Source organism: Oncorhynchus clarkii, chromosome 10 (genome assembly GCF_045791955.1).
Source record: "Oncorhynchus clarkii lewisi isolate Uvic-CL-2024 chromosome 10, UVic_Ocla_1.0, whole genome shotgun sequence".
NCBI classification, from domain to species: domain Eukaryota; kingdom Metazoa; phylum Chordata; class Actinopteri; order Salmoniformes; family Salmonidae; genus Oncorhynchus; species Oncorhynchus clarkii.
This window is the reverse complement of record NC_092156.1, coordinates 69,445,249-69,464,756: the sequence shown is the minus strand read 5'-3', so window position 1 is coordinate 69,464,756 and position 19,508 is coordinate 69,445,249. Positions and strand designations below refer to the sequence as shown.

At 43.6% G+C, this 19,508-nt stretch overlaps 1 protein-coding gene across 1 annotated transcript in view; it reads left to right on the top strand.

The window, feature by feature from the left end:
• LOC139419720 (zeta-sarcoglycan-like) overlaps positions 1-19,508 on the top strand; it is a 288,649-nt gene that overhangs the window by 104,196 nt on the left and 164,945 nt on the right. The gene's annotated exons all lie outside the window — the stretch shown is intronic.

The following is a 19,508-nucleotide window of genomic DNA, read 5'->3' as shown; positions in this document are numbered from 1 at the left end:
GGTCGGACTTCAATTTGGGGAATGCAAATCCTGCAGGGTCCTTTGGGGGTTTCACGCTGGGATTACATTTCCACTTGTTCCGCCGTTGGCATGGCAATGTTGTCGCCAATCAATTGTCTTCATTTCCTAGTCGGGGGAAGGATGTGAGGTTACTTTCTAATGCGTGGAATTACCCATTGGTTCTCCTGACATCCTGACCGGACTAGATTGGCTCTGAGTTGTTCCTGGTCATATCTCATTCCTGTTCATGGACTGTACTTTACAGCCACAACAGATGTTAACATCTAACCCCCAAGGCACACAAAATATATGGTATTTATTCCTTGTGTCACTATTTCTATGTTTTATTTTTGATCTTTAACTGCATTGTGGGAAAAGAACCCGTAAGTAAGCATTACACTGGTAGTCTACACCTGTTTTTTACGAAGAACGCGCCAAATAACATTTGATTTGATTAGTCTCTTGAGACTGCGATGCCGCAGACCACTATCTCTGAGCATGGTCATCATTCCGTTGCACATCCTGTCTCAGCTAACCATCCTGTCTCAGCTAACCATCCGGTCTCAGCTAACCATCCGGTCTCAGCTAACCATCCGGTCTCAGCTAACCATCCGGTCTCAGCTAACCATCCAGTCTCAGCTAACCATCCTGTCTCAGCTAACCATCCTGTCTCAGCTAACCATCCTGTCTCAGCTAACCATCCGGTCTCAGCTAACCATCCGGTCTCAGCTACCATTCCGGTCTCAGCTAACCATCCTACGCTTACATTCCCTCTTGTCTGTCAGACAGTACGCGGGGACAAACACTATCATTCTCCATTGTATATCTGCTCAGATCCAGATGGGGGGGGGGGGGGGTAGCGGAGGTTAGGGGTTTAGTATTATTGAGAGAGAGAGAGAGAGAGAGAGAGAGAGAGAGAGAGAGAGAGAGAGAGAGAGAGAGAGAGAGAGAGAGAGAGAGAGAGAGAGAGAGAGAGAGAGAGAGAGAGAGAGAGAGAGAGAGAGAGAGAGAGAGAGAGAGAGAGAGAGAGATTTGTCTGCAGTGTGTGTGGGAAGGCATTTCTTATATAACAGTTTGGTATGAGTGAAATAATGTTGTGCGTTTGTACGCATGCCAATGTGTGTGTGTCCTGCACTATCCTATATCTCCCAGCTGTGCCCTGGGGCCAGAATATGCTGTACGGTGCTCTTCTACAAACCTGTGTGCTCAGCTCTAGTCATTACGAGAGGCTAGCACCTGAGCCCACTGCTACACACACACACACACACACACTGCTTATCCGCTGAACTCCATCACTGATCCCCCCCTAGCCACGCCTGGGTCTTTGTTCTGACCTGAGGTAATGGAGGAGGCTCGGCTTGAAACACACATACACACACACACATGTTCTCATGCTCACACCAATACCCCCTCAGGTAATTGAGGGCACACCATTAAATGCACACACACACACACACACACACACACACACACACACACACACACACACACAGAGCAGAGCAGAGGGAGGGTGGGTTAATGTTGGGGATCCATCAGGTCCAGAGTGCTGACGTGTCTGATCTTAATCAGAGCAGAGGGAGGTCTGCATAGAGAGAGATAATCTAACAGCCTCCCTCCCTCCTTCCTTCCATCCTACCACGCTCTGTCTGTCTGGACACTACTGGCCATTCTTCACTTCCTGTCCCCATCTCTCTCTCTCACTATCTCTCACTATCTCTCACTATCTCTCTCTCTCTCACTATCTCTCACTCTCTCTCTCTCTCTCTCTCCCTCTCTCTCTCTCTCTTCTCTCACCATTCTCTCTCTTCTCTCCCCTCCTCTCTCTCTCTCAATGAAATTCAAAGGGCTTTATTGGCATGGGAAACACTTGCCAAAGCAAGTGAAACTACCTCTCTCTCTCTATTTCTATTTATATATACAGTGGGGAGAACAAGTATTTGATACACTGCCGATTTTGCGGGTTTTCCTACTTACAATCCAGAAAATCACATTGTATGATTTTTAAGTAATTAATTTGAATTTTATTACATGACATAAGTATTTGATACATCAGAAAATCAGAACTTAATATTTGGTACAGAAACCTTTGTTTGCAATTACAGAGATCATACGTTTCCTGTTAAATTACAGACCTCTACATGCTTTGAAAGTAGGAAAACCTGCAAAGCCGGCAGTGTATCAAATACTTGTTCTCCCCACTATATATATATATATATTTAGACATTGTATATAATTTACCAGTTCCATTTCACGTCATGCTGTTCGTAGAAATAATTGATTATAATATACCAGTTCCTCGCCATTATTTATCCCCGGAAACTATAATGGGTTTGGCCGGGAAATAGCGGTTCGCGCTCTTAAACCCTAGTGCGTGCGTGCTTGTGCGTGCGTGTGAGTGTGTGTCTGAGAGAAAGTGTGTGATTTATCTATACATTTCTTTCTCTGCAGGAATGACGATGCTAGTGAGAGAGGGAGAAAGTAGCAGGAGATGATGAAGAAGAGAAAAAAGTCACATCCATTCAGCATTAAATCTTTCTCAGAAACAGATACGCTGTCGGCAAGCCTTTCGCGGAACGTACAGAGAAAGCAAGATGGCCCTTGACCTTTATTTGACCTTATATGTGAACCCCGCTGACCCCCACAGTGTGTAACAAAGCCTGTGGCCTGGACTTCACAGCAGAATGCTTTCTCATTTCCTTTCCGCTAAATGAGCTAAGATCTCTCAGCCCTCCTCCACTGAAGATCCCAACCCCGTCTTTCTCTGTCTTTCTCTGTCTTTCTCTGTCTCTGTCTGCTATGGAGGGAGATAAAGGTTGTGGCCCTGCTGCTCTCGCTACTCCAGTCCGTCTGTCTCTCTGTCTGCTATGGAGGGAGATAAAGGTTGTGGCCCCTCTGATCTCGCTACTCCAGTCCGTCTGTCTCTCTGTCTGCTATGGAGGGAGATAAAGGTTGTGGCCCTAGTGCTCTCGCTACTCCAGTCCGTCTGTCTCTCTTTCTGCTATGGAGGGAGATAAAGGTTGTGGCCCCTCTGCTCTCGCTACTCCAGTCCGTGTGTCTCTCTGTCTGCTATGGAGGGAGATAAAGGTTGTGGCCCCGTTGCTCTCGCTACTCCAGTCCGTCTTTTCGCTGTCTCCTTTCTGTTGGTCAAAGAGAGAAGGGATTCTTCTCCAGCACATGAGGGTTACAGCTGTGTGCATGTGTGTGTGTGTGGTGTGTGTGTGTGTGTGTGTGTGTGTGTGTCAAATCAAATTTTATTTGTCACGTGTGGAATACAAAAGGTGTATACTTTACCGTGAAATGCTTTACTCACGAGTCCTTTCCCAACAACACAGAGTTTTAAAGTAAAAAAAATAGTAGCACAATAAATAACAACAACGAGGCTATATAAAGGGTACCAGTACTGAGTCACTATGCAGGGGTACCAGTACTGAGTCACTATGCAAGGGTACCGGTACTGAGTCACTATGCAGGGGTACCAGTACTGAGTCACTATGCAGGGGTACCAGTACTGAGTCACTATGCAGGGGTACCAGTACTGAGTCACTATGCAGGGGTACCAGTACTGAGTCACTATGCAGGGGTACCGGTACTGAGTCACTATGCAGGGGTACCAGTACTGAGTCACTATGCAGGGGTACCAGTACTGAGTCACTATGCAGGGGTACCAGTACTGAGTCACTATGCAGGGGTACCAGTACTGAGTCACTATGCAGGGGTACCAGTACTGAGTCACTATGCAGGGGTACCGGTACTGAGTCACTATGCAGGGGTACCAGTACCGAGTCACTATGCAGGGGTACCAGTACTGAGTCACTATGCAGGGGTACCAGTACTGAGTCACAATGCAGGGGTACCAGTACTGAGTCACTATGCAGGGGTACCAGTACTGAGTCACTATGCAGGGGTACCAGTACTGAGTCACTATGCAGGGGTACCGGTACTGAGTCACTATGCAGGGGTACCAGTACTGAGTCACTATGCAGGGGTACCAGTACTGAGTCACTATGCAGGGGTACCAGTACTGAGTCACTATGCAGGGGTACCGGTACTGAGTCACTATGCAGGGGTACCGGTACTGAGTCACTATGCAGGGGTACCAGTACTGAGTCACTATGCAGGGGTACCGGTACTGAGTCAATGTGCAGGGGTACCGGTACCGAGTCAATGTGCAGGGGTACCGGTACCGAGTCAATGTGCGGGGGTACCGGTACCGAGCCAATGTGCAGGGGTACCAGTACTGAGTCACTATGCAGGGGTACCGGTACTGAGTCAATGTGCAGGGGTACCAGTACTGAGTCACTATGCAGGGGTACCAGTACTGAGTCAATGTGCAGGGGTACCGGTACTGAGTCACTATGCAGGGGTACCAGTACTGAGTCACTATGCAGGGGTACCAGTACTGAGTCACTATGCAGGGGTACCGGTACTGAGTCAATGTGCAGGGGTACCGGTAGCGAGTCAATGTGCAGGGGTACCGGTAGCGAGTCAATGTGCGGGGGTACCGGTACCGAGTCAATGTGCGGGGGTACCGGTACCGAGTCAATGTGCAGGGGTACCGGTAGCGAGTCAATGTGCGGGGGTACCGGTACCGAGTCAATGTGCAGGGGTACTGGTACCGAGTCAATGTGCGGGGGTACCGGTACCGAGTCAATGTGCGGGGGTACCGGTACCGAGTCAATGTGCGGGGGTACCGGTACCGAGTCAATGTGCAGGGGTACTGGTACCGAGTCACTATGCAGGGGTACCGGTACTGAGTCAATGTGCAGGGGTACCGGTAGCGAGTCAATGTGCAGGGGTACCGGTAGCGAGTCAATGTGCGGGGGTACCGGTAGCGAGTCAATGTGCGGGGGTACCGGTACCCAGTCAATGTGCAGGGGTACTGGTACCGAGTCAATGTGCGGGGGTACCGGTACCGAGTCAATGTGCAGGGGTACCGGTACCGAGTCAATGTGCGGGGGTACCGGTACCGAGTCAATGTGCAGGGGTACTGGTACCGAGTCAATGTGCAGGGGTACCGGTAGCGAGTCAATGTGCGGGGGTACCGGTACTGAGTCAATGTGCGGGGGTACCGGTACCGAGCCAATGTGCGGGGGTACCGGTACCGAGTCAATGTGCGGGGGTACCGGTACCGAGTCAATGTGCAGGGGTACCGGTACTGAGTCAATGTGCAGGGGTACCGGTACTGAGTCAATGTGCAGGGGTACCGGTACTGAGTCAATGTGCAGGGGTACCGGTACCGAGCCAATGTGCAGTGGTATGAGGTAGTTGAGGTAATATGTACATGTAGGTAGGGGTAAAACTAACTCGGCAATAGGGGGGAGTGTGTGTGTGCATGGACATCTGTCCATCCATCTGTCTGTCTATACATGTATTTCCACAAGCCCTGACGTGTGTGTCTTCTTAAAACTACAGCCTTGGTCTTTGACTAAAATATAAATGGTTGGTAGCAGTCATTAAGACCCAGGGGGAGTTATCCCAGCCAATAACCATGCTGATGTGGTGCCACAGAGAGCCGGGTCAAACCACCTGGAAACTAATGGCTATTAGGACTTCAACACCGCATCTCATTGTCCTTGTGCCACAGGGGACGAGGAGGAACAAGAGCGAGGGAAAGTGTAGGGATGGAACAGGTGGGCGTGTGTGTAAGAGATAATTAAAGAATCTTAACACAGTCTATAGACAAGGTTTCTATAGCTCAGGTGGTAAACCATGGTGCTTGCAACGCCAGGGTAGGGTGTTCGATTCCCAGGACCACCTGTATGTAAAATGCGTGCATGCGTGACTGTAATTAAATTTGGATTAAAGAGTCTGCTTAATGGTATATATTACAATACAATTTATCAACCCAGTCTGCCAAATAACATATTCACTGACTACTATTCCATCTCTAGCAGTATAGAGACCAATATTAATCACGTTTGAGCTAATGAACAGTGAACTGTCACCAGTTTAAATCATCATGGAATCATACAGAAATTAGCTCACACCCTGCATCTGTGCACCCAGGGGTCCTCGCAGCCTGGCTGGATCCCTCAGTCAGGGTACAAAGCCGTCCTGCACGATGCCGGTCTGTATTCCCCTGTCCGTGTTGACGACCTTGAGGATGACATCACGGGGGAGGACATGTTAGGTTTAATTAACGCTGAAAGAACGTCGGGAGTTTACCTTTACACCACCGCGGATTAGCAGTTGATTAAAGAAGGGTGTTTCAAACGGCCGGGGCGATATCCCTGCGTGGGATAGGGACATCCGATCACACCTGAGGCCTTCTTCTTTCCTTCTCATCCCCCTCTCCTCTCTTCGACCACCTCCACCCTCTCCCAGGGCCCTGACAGATCTCCTTTCCTTTCATGTTTCTTTTGTTCCCTCCCTTTTTCCTCTCATCCACCGGCCCGACTTTCCCTCCCCCTGCGGTAGATCGATATCGATCACATCGGGCTGATTGTCTCACACTGAAGATGTCACAGCTCCTGTGAAGTGGAGCCCAGGAGGAGGAGTCTCTGGGCAGAGGATACCGTGACTTCCTGCTCAGAAAAATCAACAGAAGGAGGATAGAGGAGGACAGAGCAGGTAATCACAGTACAGAGGGACAAGCAGAGGACACAGGCTGCAGGTTAGACCAAAGGACACAGGCTGCAGGTTAGACCAGAGGACACAGGCTGCAGGTTAGACCAGAGGACACAGTCTGCAGGTTAGACCAGAGGACACAGTCTGCAGGTTAGACCAGAGGACACAGTCTGCAGGTTAGACCAGAGGACACAGGCTGCAGGTTAGACCAGAGGACACAGGCTGCAGGTTAGACCAGTTAACAGGAAAGCCTATGTGTTAACAGGAAAGCCATGTGATAGTTCATATTATGGAAGCCTGGGTAAGACAGGAGAATTGAGGAAGGGATCTGACCCTTTTTTTCAATTTTCGCCTGAAGTGACATACCCAAATTGAACTGCCTGTAGCTCAAGACCTGAAGCAAGGATATATTTCTTCCATTATTTTTTGAAATGCAAGAGAAAGGCCATAATCTGAGTTAGGACTCTAGGCGCAATTTACATTTTGGCCGCTAGATGGCAGCAGTGTATGTGCAGTTTTAGACTGATCCAATGAACCATTGCATTTCTGTTCAAAATGTTGTCTCAAGTCTGCCCAAATATGCCTAATTGGTCAATATATACATTTTCAAAAGTGTGCACTCTCCTCAAACAATATAATGATATGTTTTCATTCTAATAGCTACTGTAAATTAGACAGTGCAGTTAGATTAACAAGAATTTAAGCTTTCTGTCCATATAACATATGTCTATGTCCTGGGAAATGTTCTTGTTACTTACAATGTCATGCTAATCACATTAGCGCACATTAGCTCAACTGTCCCGAGGGTGGGACACCGATCTCTAGAGATCTTTAAGAGGTTTTAACAGGATAGGCATATTTGGAACATTAACAGGACAAGACAAGAGCATTGAGGAAGTTAACAGGACAAGACTGGAGCATTGAGGAAGTTAACAGGACCGGAGGTTTGAGGAAATTGACAGGACAAAAGCATTGAGGAATGTTAACAGGACAGGAGCATTGAGGAATGTTAACAGGACAGGAGCATTGAGGAATGGTAACAGGACAGAAGCATTGAGGAATGTTGATAAGACAGGAGCATTGAGGAATGTTGACAGGACAGGAGAATTGAGGAATGTTGACAGGACAGGAGAATTGAGGAAAGTTAACAGGACAGGAGCATTGAGGAAGTTAACAGGACAGGAGAATTGAGGAAAGTTAACAGGACAGGAGCATTGAGGAAGTTAACAGGACAGGAGCATTGAGGAATGTTGACAAGACAGGAGCATTGAGGAATGTTGACAGGACAGGAGCACTGAGGAATGTTGACAGGACAGGAGAATTGAGGAATGTTAACAGGACAGGAGCATTGAGGAATGTTAATAGGACAGGAGCATTGAGGAAGTTAACAGGACAGGAGCATTGAGAAATGTTGACAGGACAGGAGCATTGAGGAATGTTAACAGGACAGGAGAATTTAGGAATGTTGACAGGACAAGACAGATCAAAAAGTAACTAGAACAGCTCAGTGAAATGAAGAGGGAGAACACAGAAAAACAACCTCCCCAGAAACATAGCTTGTCCCTGCAAACCCTGAAGTTTGAAACCACAGTGAAGTCGTCCAGTTCAGAAGCTTTTTTCCCTGTTTCCCCAGCTGAATCGTGGCCCGAGCACCATTCATCTGAAGTCGTGTGTGGGATATAAATCAATAGTAACACTATGGGCCGTGTCGTTCCTCCAGCCCCCTAAGGTGTGTAATAACCGAGCTCGGCAGCGTAGTTGTTGTATCATGATTATTATTTCTCTAGTTCTGCAGGGTTAATTTTTAAACGCGGGTCGTCCATTGAAGGTTGTAGGAAATCCAATTAGGCATTGATCTGTCGGAAGCGGACCCTGACAAAGCCACATTGTTAAAAGTGGATGGGAAAAAAGCTTTTAAAAAGACAAATAAGGGCGTCGACCTCGTACTGTGTTATGATTATTAAACATAGACCGCTGAACGCGGGTCCTCTGATACCTGTTGGTGGAATGAAAATCCCATGGCGAGCCGCGTCGTGGACTCGGGCAATTCGGGTTTTGGGTCGATTCGTGCAGAGTGCCTACAGTATGCATACACATGAGAGAACACAAGAGTATACACACACAGACACACACACACACACACACACACACACACACACACACACACACACACACACACACACACACAGCATCGTCCTCTTTCCATATCTTCTTCCTTTCCCAACAACAACAGCCAAAGCTAGGCCCCCTCAGATTTGTCAGCCCCAGGATTCATTCCCGTCAATTTAACTCGTTAGGGGCCAATGGAGTATCATAATATGTTCAGGTAATGTTGCGTACGTTGGGCCGGCTTCGGAGAGAGCGGGCCAAGAGCAGGCCGGCGTTGACAATCAATCAGAGGGCTCTAATGGGTGGTGTCCTCCTCGGAACTGCCTCGTTTGTTGTTTAAAGGGCCCTGTTTTATTGCTGAGGCTATGGCAAACAGATGGCCATTTGACAAAGATGATTGTTTTCTCTCTCATTCAGTTTATCCATCTCTCTCTCTGTTTGTTGCCTCTTTCTCTTTCTCTCTCTGCCTCATATTCTCCCTATCCGCTTCTTCAAAATAAATTAATTTCATTCCACTGTCTATCTCTCTCTCCATCTATACCTCTCTTCCCCTCTATCTCCCTCTTTCTCGCCGAATGCCCCTCTCTCTCTCTCTCTCTCTCTCTCTCTCGGATTGTGTCGGGTTGAAATAAGTCAACCTTTTCTGACACACAGAGAAGTACTGCAGATGTCTGATTAGATGAGGGGCCTCAGGCCTGTGACTTCTGTTGTGTCTTGTAAAGTAAGGAAGGAAAGTAGCTAAGTTATAGGGTAAGTCTGCAATTGCTACATCGATTTTGGGACTTATAAATGAATATTATATGCCCACTGATTCCTACCATATCAGAACACAAAATATGAACTTGTTATATTTCAATGTTTGTAAACAAAATAAATGAAAAAGAAACACTGTGTAGCGTCAAAACATGGTTAAAACTATATTTCTTTACATCGTGGATGGTCAGTCCTTGCATCCATACCTCTGTCTATGAATTTGAGTGGTTACATTTCTCTAGGTCTATCCCTCAGCTATTTACTGAAACAGTGGTGGGGAAAAGGCTTTGTTATTGTTTCAACTGCTGATTGACACTTTAAAGGGTTTCATATTACGGAAGCCATGTGATAGTTCATATTATGGAAGCCATGTGATAGTTCATATTATGGAAGCCATGTGATAGTTCATATTATGGAAGCCATGTGATAGTTCATATTATGGAAGCCATGTGATAGTTCATATTATGGAAGCCATGTGATAGTTCATATTATGGAAGCCATGTGATAGTTCATATTATGGAAGCCATGTGATAGTTCATATTATGGAAGCCATGTGATAGTTCATATTATGGAAGCCATGTGATAGTTCATATTACGGAAGCCATGTGATAGTTCATATTATGGAAGCCATGTGATAGTTCATATTATGGAAGCCATGTGATAGTTCATATTATGGAAGCCATGTGATAGTTCATATTATGGAAGCCATGGGATAGTTCATATTATGGAAGCCATGTGATAGTTCATATTACGGAAGCCATGTGATAGTTCATATTATGGAAGCCATGTGATAGTTCATATTATGGAAGCCATGTGATAGTTCATATTATGGAAGCCATGTGATAGTTCATATTATGGAAGCCATGTGATAGTTCATATTATGGAAGCCATGTGATAGTTCATATTATGGAAGCCATGTGATAGTTCATATTATGGAAGCCATGTGATAGTTCATATTATGGAAGCCATGTGATAGTTCATATTATGGAAGCCATGTGATAGTTCATATTATGGAAGCCATGGGATAGTTCATATTATGGAAGCCATGTGATAGTTCATATTATGGAAGCCATGGATAGTTCATATTATGGAAGCCATGTGATAGTTCATATTATGGAAGCCATGTAGATATTATGGAAGCCATGTGATAGTTCATATTATGGAAGCCATGGGATAGTTCATATTATGGAAGCCATGTGATAGTTCATATTATGGAAGCCATGTGATAGTTCATATTATGGAAGCCATGTGATAGTTCATATTATGGAAGCCATGTGATAGTTCATATTATGGAAGCCATGTGATAGTTCATATTATGGAAGCCATGTGATAGTTCATATTATGGAAGCCATGTGATAGTTCATATTATGGAAGCCATGTGATAGTTCATATTATGGAAGCCATGTGATAGTTCATATTATGGAAGCCATGTGATAGTTCATATTATGGAAGCCATGTGATAGTTCATATTATGGAAGCCATGTGATAGTTCATATTATGGAAGCCATGTGATAGTTCATATTATGGAAGCCATGTGATAGTTCATATTATGGAAGCCATGTGATAGTTCATATTACGGAAGCCATGTGATAGTTCATATTATGGAAGCCATGTGATAGTTCATATTACGGAAGCCATGTGATAGTTCATATTATGGAAGCCATGTGATAGTTCATATTATGGAAGCCATGGGATAGTTCATATTATGGAAGCCATGTGATAGTTCATATTATGGAAGCCATGTGATAGTTCATATTATGGAAGCCATGTGATAGTTCATATTATGGAAGCCATGGGATAGTTCATATTATGGAAGCCATGTGATAGTTCATATTATGGAAGCCATGTGATAGTTCACATTATGGAAGCCATGTGATAGTTCATATTATGGAAGCCATGTGATAGTTCATATTATGGAAGCCATGTGATAGTTCATATTATGGAAGCCATGTGATAGTTCATATTATGGAAGCCATGTGATAGTTCATATTATGGAAGCCATGTGATAGTTCATATTATGGAAGCCATGGGATAGTTCATATTATGGAAGCCATGGGATAGTTCATATTATGGAAGCCATGTGATAGTTCATATTATGGAAGCCATGTGATAGTTCATATTATGGAAGCCATGTGATAGTTCATATTATGGAAGCCATGTGATAGTTCATATTATGGAAGCCATGTGATAGTTCATATTATGGAAGCCATGTGATAGTTCATATTATGGAAGCCATGTGATAGTTCATATTATGGAAGCCATGTGATAGTTCATATTATGGAAGCCATGGGATAGTTCATATTATGGAAGCCATGGGATAGTTCATATTATGGAAGCCATGTGATAGTTCATATTATGGAAGCCATGTGATAGTTCATATTATGGAAGCCATGTGATAGTTCATATTATGGAAGCCATGTGATAGTTCATATTATGGAAGCCATGTGATAGTTCATATTATGGAAGCCATGGGATAGTTCATATTATGGAAGCCATGGGATAGTTCATATTATGGAAGCCATGTGATAGTTCATATTATGGAAGCCATGGGATAGTTCATATTATGGAAGCCATGTGATAGTTCATATTATGGAAGCCATGTGATAGTTCATATTATGGAAGCCATGTGATAGTTCATATTATGGAAGCCATGTGATAGTTCATATTATGGAAGCCATGGGATAGTTCATATTATGGAAGCCATGGGATAGTTCATATTATGGAAGCCATGTGATAGTTCATATTATGGAAGCCATGTGATAGTTCATATTATGGAAGCCATGGGATAGTTCATATTATGGAAGCCATGTGATAGTTCATATTATGGAAGCCATGTGATAGTTCATATTATGGAAGCCATGTGATAGCTCAATGCTATGTTGTGGAAAACAACATTATGACTGACAAGCACTGCCACATGTATTTACAGTATTGGACCAAAAACTATTAGAATGTGATCTTGCTCTTTTTAAACAGCTCTTCTCGTCCCAGTCCACACACATGTGGGATCTTCATTTGATTTGTCTGTTTATTTGGGATTTCAGATTTAATTGTGTGAGTGGCCGTGTGTCGTTGCTACGGTGCTATGTGTGGCCAATTTGCATGACTTGTTTTATGCATTTTCATTACCGTACCAAGTTCTTCCCATTTCTTTTCTGATGAGAATCTTGAGAGAAATATGGTCTGTTTTCTGCTCTCCAGCCAACTCCTTATGGAATTGTCATGCTTGACAATCACAATGGAGAACACTCTTAGATAAAAAGGGCTATATGCTTGCTTCATATATGACACCTCTTAAGGTTCTATATAGAAATGAAATTGGTTCCATATAGAACCCAATATGGAATAAGAAGGGTTCTATATGGAACCAATTTTGGTTCAGTGAAGAAGAACCCCTGGAGTTCTGATCAAAGGACCCTACAAAAGGGTTCTACATAGAACCTAAAGGTGTGCCATATATGAAGCAAGCCTTTTAGGTTCTATCCAGAACCTTTTTATCTAAGAGTGTAGGCAAAAGCACAACCAGATCTGGGATCAGGCTAGCTGTATGGTATTAAACAAGGTGACTCTGGTCATGACTCATTCTCCTGAGCCCAGCTAGCGATGACGGACAGGCCTGGTGTGAGCATGCTCAGTGTGTCCCGGTGCCGCTCTGCTGTGCTTCTCTCTGTTCTGTTTGGCAAGCGGCTGTCCACAGTGACTGACAGTCTACCAACAAGGCCATGGACACAGTGCAGTGTACACACATACACACGCAACTAGACAAGCAGACACACACATACACACGCAACTAGATAAGCAGACACACACACACACAGTTGCACGTAAACACGCACACTCACACAGGCACACACACAGGTGCACGTAGACACACACACACAGGCACACACACACACACAGGCACACACACACACACACAGGCACACACACACACAGGCACACACACGCCTCACACACAGAGACGGACAGCGCTCAGATAGCAGCCCCTCCACGTCAACGTGAGCGGTTTGCCCACCAGACAAACGTTCCAGTCGGTTTGGTATTCAGGTCAGATGAAAGACGGGCTGATCTGGACAGCCCTGGACACACAGGCCGGTAGACTTGGACAGTAAGTCACTACTCAGACACACGGTCATCTGTCACTCTGCTCAGGGCACAGCAGAATGGATGGAGGGTCACATCCAGGACCTCTATAGCAGGCGCTGTCATAGGAAGGCCCGAAAAATTCTCAGACAGCACCATTGTTTTTGACTCATCACAACACTGCTGCTACTGTTTATTATCTATCCGGTTGCCTAGTCACTTCATTCCCAATTACAGTTTTTTTTAATTGCTAACAAGCATCGGTCAATACTGAAGCCACTTTTTCAAAACTCTTCACACAGTCTGTATTACCAACATGCATCCTGGCCAAACAGTTTATCTCACCTCCAAAACTCACTCAAACCACCAAAACACTTCATACATGTCTCAAAATAAGCTTGTTCGACCAGAACACGGGCCACAAATCTCACTCAGAAAGCAGACATCGTCACTCACAACACACTGACCTAAAAAACACTAACAACAGGGAACATTACATGAATTATTGATTTTTCACATAAATCAGAATTTCATTATAGAGTAAGAATAACACACCTTATTGACTGTACTAAAGTATATGTAACAATAATTAATCAGAAATACAGCAATTTGCTTCAATAGCTTTTATTTATTTATTTATTTGTTATTTTATTTTTTCTATATCTTTGCATATAGTAATTTACTTGTGAAAAATACATTCCTAAAATTCCAGGTCTGCAATAATAATGACATAAAAACATCAACAACATGTATAATATAACACTCATACTGTACAGTACTGTGAGGGTTCTAGTTCTCATCAACATGTAAAGTATAATCACTCCTACTGTACAGTACTGTGAGGGTTCTAGTTCTCATCAACATGTATAATATAACACTCCTACTGTACAGTACTGTGAGGGTTCTAGTTCTCATCAACATGTATAATATAACACTCATACTGTACAGTACTGTGAGGGTTCTAGTTCTCCCTCTCTCCTGCATTTGACCGCAAGTTCTCATCAACATCACATCTTATTTCTTCTCTGGTGATGCATCTTGGAAAGTATCTTCTGGAATGTCTAAAACCAACCTTAGCAGACTTCAGGAGAAGTGTCTCCACACCCTGGCAGTCTTCAGGAGAAGTGTCTCCACACCCTGGCAGTCTTCAGGAGAAGTGTCTCCACACCCTGGCAGTCTTCAGGAGAAGTGTCTCCACACCCTGGCAGTCTTCAGGAGAAGTGTCTCTACACCCTGGCAGTCTTCAGGAGAAGTGTCTCCACACCCTGGCAGTCTTCAGGAGAAGTGTCTCCACACCCTAGCAGTATTCAGGAGAAGTGTCTCCACACCCTGTCAGTCTTCAGGAGAAGTGTCTCTACTCCCTGGCAGTCTTCAGGAGAAGTGTCTCCACACCCTGTCAGTCTTCAGGAGAAGTGCCTCCACACCCTGGCAGCCTTCAGGAGAAGTGTCTCCACACCCTGGCAGTCTTCAGGAGAAGTGTCTCCACACCCTAGCAGTATTCAGGAGAAGTGTCTCCACACCCTGGCAGTCTTCAGGAGAAGTGTCTCCACACCCTAGCAGTATTCAGGAGAAGTGTCTCCACACCCTGGCAGTCTTCAGGAGAAGTGCCTCCACACCCTGGCAGTCTTCAGGAGAAGTGTCTCCACACCCTGGCAGTCTTCAGGAGAAGTGTCTCCACACCCTAGCAGTATTCAGGAGAAGTGTCTCCACACCCTGGCAGTCTTCAGGAGAAGTGTCTCTACTCCCTGGCAGTCTTCAGGAGAAGTGTCTCCACACCCTGTCAGTCTTCAGGAGAAGTGTCTCCACACCCTGTTGAATGTATATGCAGTTTGCCTGGCTTCCACCTCCATTAATCTCTAAAATACAGTAAATCCATAGTTTTACAGTACTTTACATTATGCATAGCTGTGTATGTATCCTGTTGGGTTATTGAACAGACATCTTACCTGGACATGTTGATACCGGACTTCTTTCACACATTCACCGTTTCTCTCAAAGGGTACAGTGTACAACTCCTCCCTCCTTATTTGATGTTTCTCTAGGACTCTGGCAACTGTTGTTGTGCTGACCATATTCACATTCCCAACAGTGATATTGTCTGCCAGCCCTCTGTCCCGAATTTCCTGCAGTTTTATTGCATTGTTGCCAATTACCATGTCAACAATGGCAATTTCCTGCACATCTGATAATATTCTGCATCTCCCTCCTGTGGGAGGCAACATTGGGATCATACTGAAAAACACAAACCAATCAATATATTTCAAAATGTCAGTACATGTAAAAATGTGAACATACTGTATTGTACTGTAATATGTAGTTCAATTATCATTGAAGGATGCACATCTCACTGGGACATTCATACTATTGATGAAACTGTTGAACGCTGCAGATTTGGTTGCACCCTTAAGCCGGCCACTCTCAAAGAGAGGCCATGGTTTACAATATGGTCAATAATTGTGGCCCTCATCAGAGACCACCGCTCTTGGTCTTCCTCTCCTTTGTCCTCCACACATTCTCCCTCTCCCTGCCACTCTTCTATCCCCACCAACCTGTCTTCCTTGATTCATGTTTCCAAAAGAAACCCTGAGAAAAATCAAACCAGGAAATGGCTTCTATTTTGAAAACTCCATGTTCCACAGCCTCCCATTACTCCATTTAAAGGGATATCAACCAGATTCCTTTCCCTATCGCTTCCTCAAGGTGTCAACAGCCTTCAGACATCGTTTCAGGCTTTTATTTTGAAGAATGAGCGTGAACGACCATATTGCGTAAGTGGATAGGTGGGGGCTCCCAGAGTGAATTTTGCGCAAAAGAGAAAGGCGGCCATTGTTACTCCCGGTCCTAGTGAAAAGCCAACTGTCCCGGTTTATATATTATCAAATAGATATTTGAAAAACACCCTGAGGGTTGATTCTAAAAAACGTCTGACATGTTTCTGTGGACATTATGGATATAATTTGGAATTGTTTTCTGCGTTGTCGTGACCGCTCTTTCCGGTGGATTCCTGGGCATAACGCACCAAACTAACGGAAAAAATATCTTTATGGAACAAAAGGAACATTTGTTGTCTAACTGGGAGTCTCGTGAGTGAAAACATTCGAAGATAATCAAAGGTAAACGATTCATTTGATTGCTTTTCTGATTTTCATGACCAAGTTACCTGATGCTATGGGTACTTATTGTTTTGTCGAGCGATCGATAAACTTACACAAATGCTTGTATTGCTTTCGCTGTAAAGCATAATTTCAAAATCTGAGACGACAGGTGGATTAACAAAAGGCTAATCTGTGTTTTCCTATATTGCACTTGTGATTTCATGAATATAAATATTTTCTAGTAATATTATTTGACTGTGGCGCTATGCTATTCAGCGTTGCTAATGACAATTATCCCGGATCCGGTATGGGTGGTTCAGCGAGGTTAACAGTTTTGGAAACAGTCTGTTAGCATTTGAAAACATGTTCTGCAAATATATAGTTTAACAGGTGGTGGAGTATGAATGAGAAAATATACAGTGGGGCAAAAAAGTATTTAGTCAGCCACCAATTGTGGACAGGTGTCTTTTATACTGATAACAAGTTCAAACAGGTGCCATTAATACAGGTAACGAGTGGAGGACAGAGGAGCCTCTTAAAGAAGAAGTTACAGGTCTGTGAGAGTCAGAAATCTTGCTTGTTTGTAGGTGACCAAATACTTATTTTCCACCATAATTTGCAAATAAATTCATTAAAAATCCTACAGTGGGATTTTCTGGATTTCTTTCTCATTCTGTCTGTCATAGTTGAAGTGTACCTATGATGAAAATTACAGGCCTCTCTCATCTTTTTAAGTGGGAGAACTTGCACAATTGGTGGCTGACTAAATACTTTTTTTGCCCCACTGTATATATATTTTTTGGGGGGGGTTTCGGAGAATGTGGTCATTGATGCATTTTGTGTGAAAGCAATGAAAAAGGAATCACAGTTTGGTCCACATACACTTCTGTTTCGCTGACTGTGTGAAGAGTTTTGACAATATCAATTGAATGAAAAAAACTGTAACATGGACTCGGTACTGGTACCCCGTGTATATAGCCCATGTATATATGGTGTATATATCGTTACTCATTGTGGATCTATTATGACTTTTATTATTAGGAGTCTTACTTTTCTACCTTTTCTATTTCTGCATTGTTGGGAGCACGTCCCATTAGTAAGCATTTCACTCTTAGTGAAAGCATTCACACTTCTACCAAGCAAGTGACGAAACATTTGGTTTGGGACTAATAGATTCAACTTAATTAAGTTGATTTAATTTATAATGTAATAGATTCAACTGAATTAAGTTTATAATGTAATATATTCAACTTAATGATGTTGATTTAATTTATAATGGAATAGATTCAACTTAATTAAGTTTAGAATGGAATATTTATTTACCTTTATTTAACTAGGCAAGTCAGTTAAGAACAAATTCTTATTTTCAATGACGGCCTTGGAACAGTGTGTTAACTGCCTGTTCAGGGGCAGAACGACAGATTTGTACCTTGTCAGCTCAGGGGTTTGAACTTGCAACCTTCTGGTTACTAGTCCAATGCTCTAACCACTAGGCTACCCAATTAAGTTGATTTAATTTATAATGTAATAGATTCAACTTAATTAAGTTGATTTAATTTATAATGTAATAGATTCAACTTAATGATGTTGATTTAATTTATAATGGAATAGATTCAACTTAATTAAGTTTATTTAATTTATAATGGAATAGATTCAACTTAATGACGTTGATTTAATTTATAATGGAATAGATTCAACTTAATGAAGTTTATTTCATTTACAATGGAATAGATTCAACTTAATGAAGTTTATTTCATTTATAATGGAATAGATTCAACTTAATGAAGTTTATTTCATTTTTAATGGAATAGGTTAAACAAGTTGTTTGAGAAACAGAGGGTTACGTGCCTCTACACCTGCATGGCTTGCTGTTTGGGGTTTTAGGCTGGGTTTCTGTACAGTACTTTGAGATATCAGCTGATGTAAGAAGGGCTTTATAAATACATTTGATTTGAAATTTGATTTGGTTAGAGCTCATTTATTCACCTACATACAGTTTATTACTATATACAGTTTATTAGGTACACCACCCCATTCACCAAAATGGTTCGCTCCTACTGAGTGTATGACTGATGGCCTGTAAAGGTCCAGTGGAAACCGTACTGAAGCCGAGGCATAGTTGAGTTTATTCACCTTCGTACAATATAGCAGGGGGTACACTCTTACCCTACGAGGTCTGGAGCCTTCTGCTTTTCTGTTCTAACTGATAATTAATTGCCCCCACCTGGTGTCCCAGGTCTAAATCAGTCCCTGATTAGAGAGGAACATTGAAAAATTGCAGTGGAACTGACTTCAAGATCCAGAGTTGAGGGCAGAATAGGATCGATCAATACACAATATAGGTGAATTAATGAGAAGTTTTCAGCCTTTGTACTTTCATTACGTGTATGACATGAGAGTGTAATAAAACTTGGTCCACATATTGAAGAGACTGGGGACTCGAGAGGGAAAATGTAAGAGAACTAATAACACTTCCTGTCTTCTCTCATAGACTATCTGGCTTTATTTGAAATAGTCCTGTAACGAAATGTGCTGCGTTAGATAAGCATTCTGGGAGGGCCATCCAAAGCTTCCCGAGGCCCAGCCACAAGGGGACCATGCAGGCTTTCAGGAGCTTTAAGTTAGCTACTGAAATTATGCCTTGGCTTCAGTACGGTTTCCCCTGGACCTCTAGAGGTTACCCGTCATTTTGAGAGAGAGAGCGAGAGAGAGCGAGAGAGAGAGAGCGAGAGAGCGAGAGAGCGAGAGAGCGAGAGAGCGAGAGAGAGAGAGAGAGAGAGAGAGAGAGAGAGAGAGAGAGAGAGAGAGAGAGAGAGAGAGAGACTCTGCATGTGTGCGCTGGCGAGTGCAAGGGGATTTGATTCGTTCCAATAAACTCCAGTGTGTGTCTCTCTTGTTGTG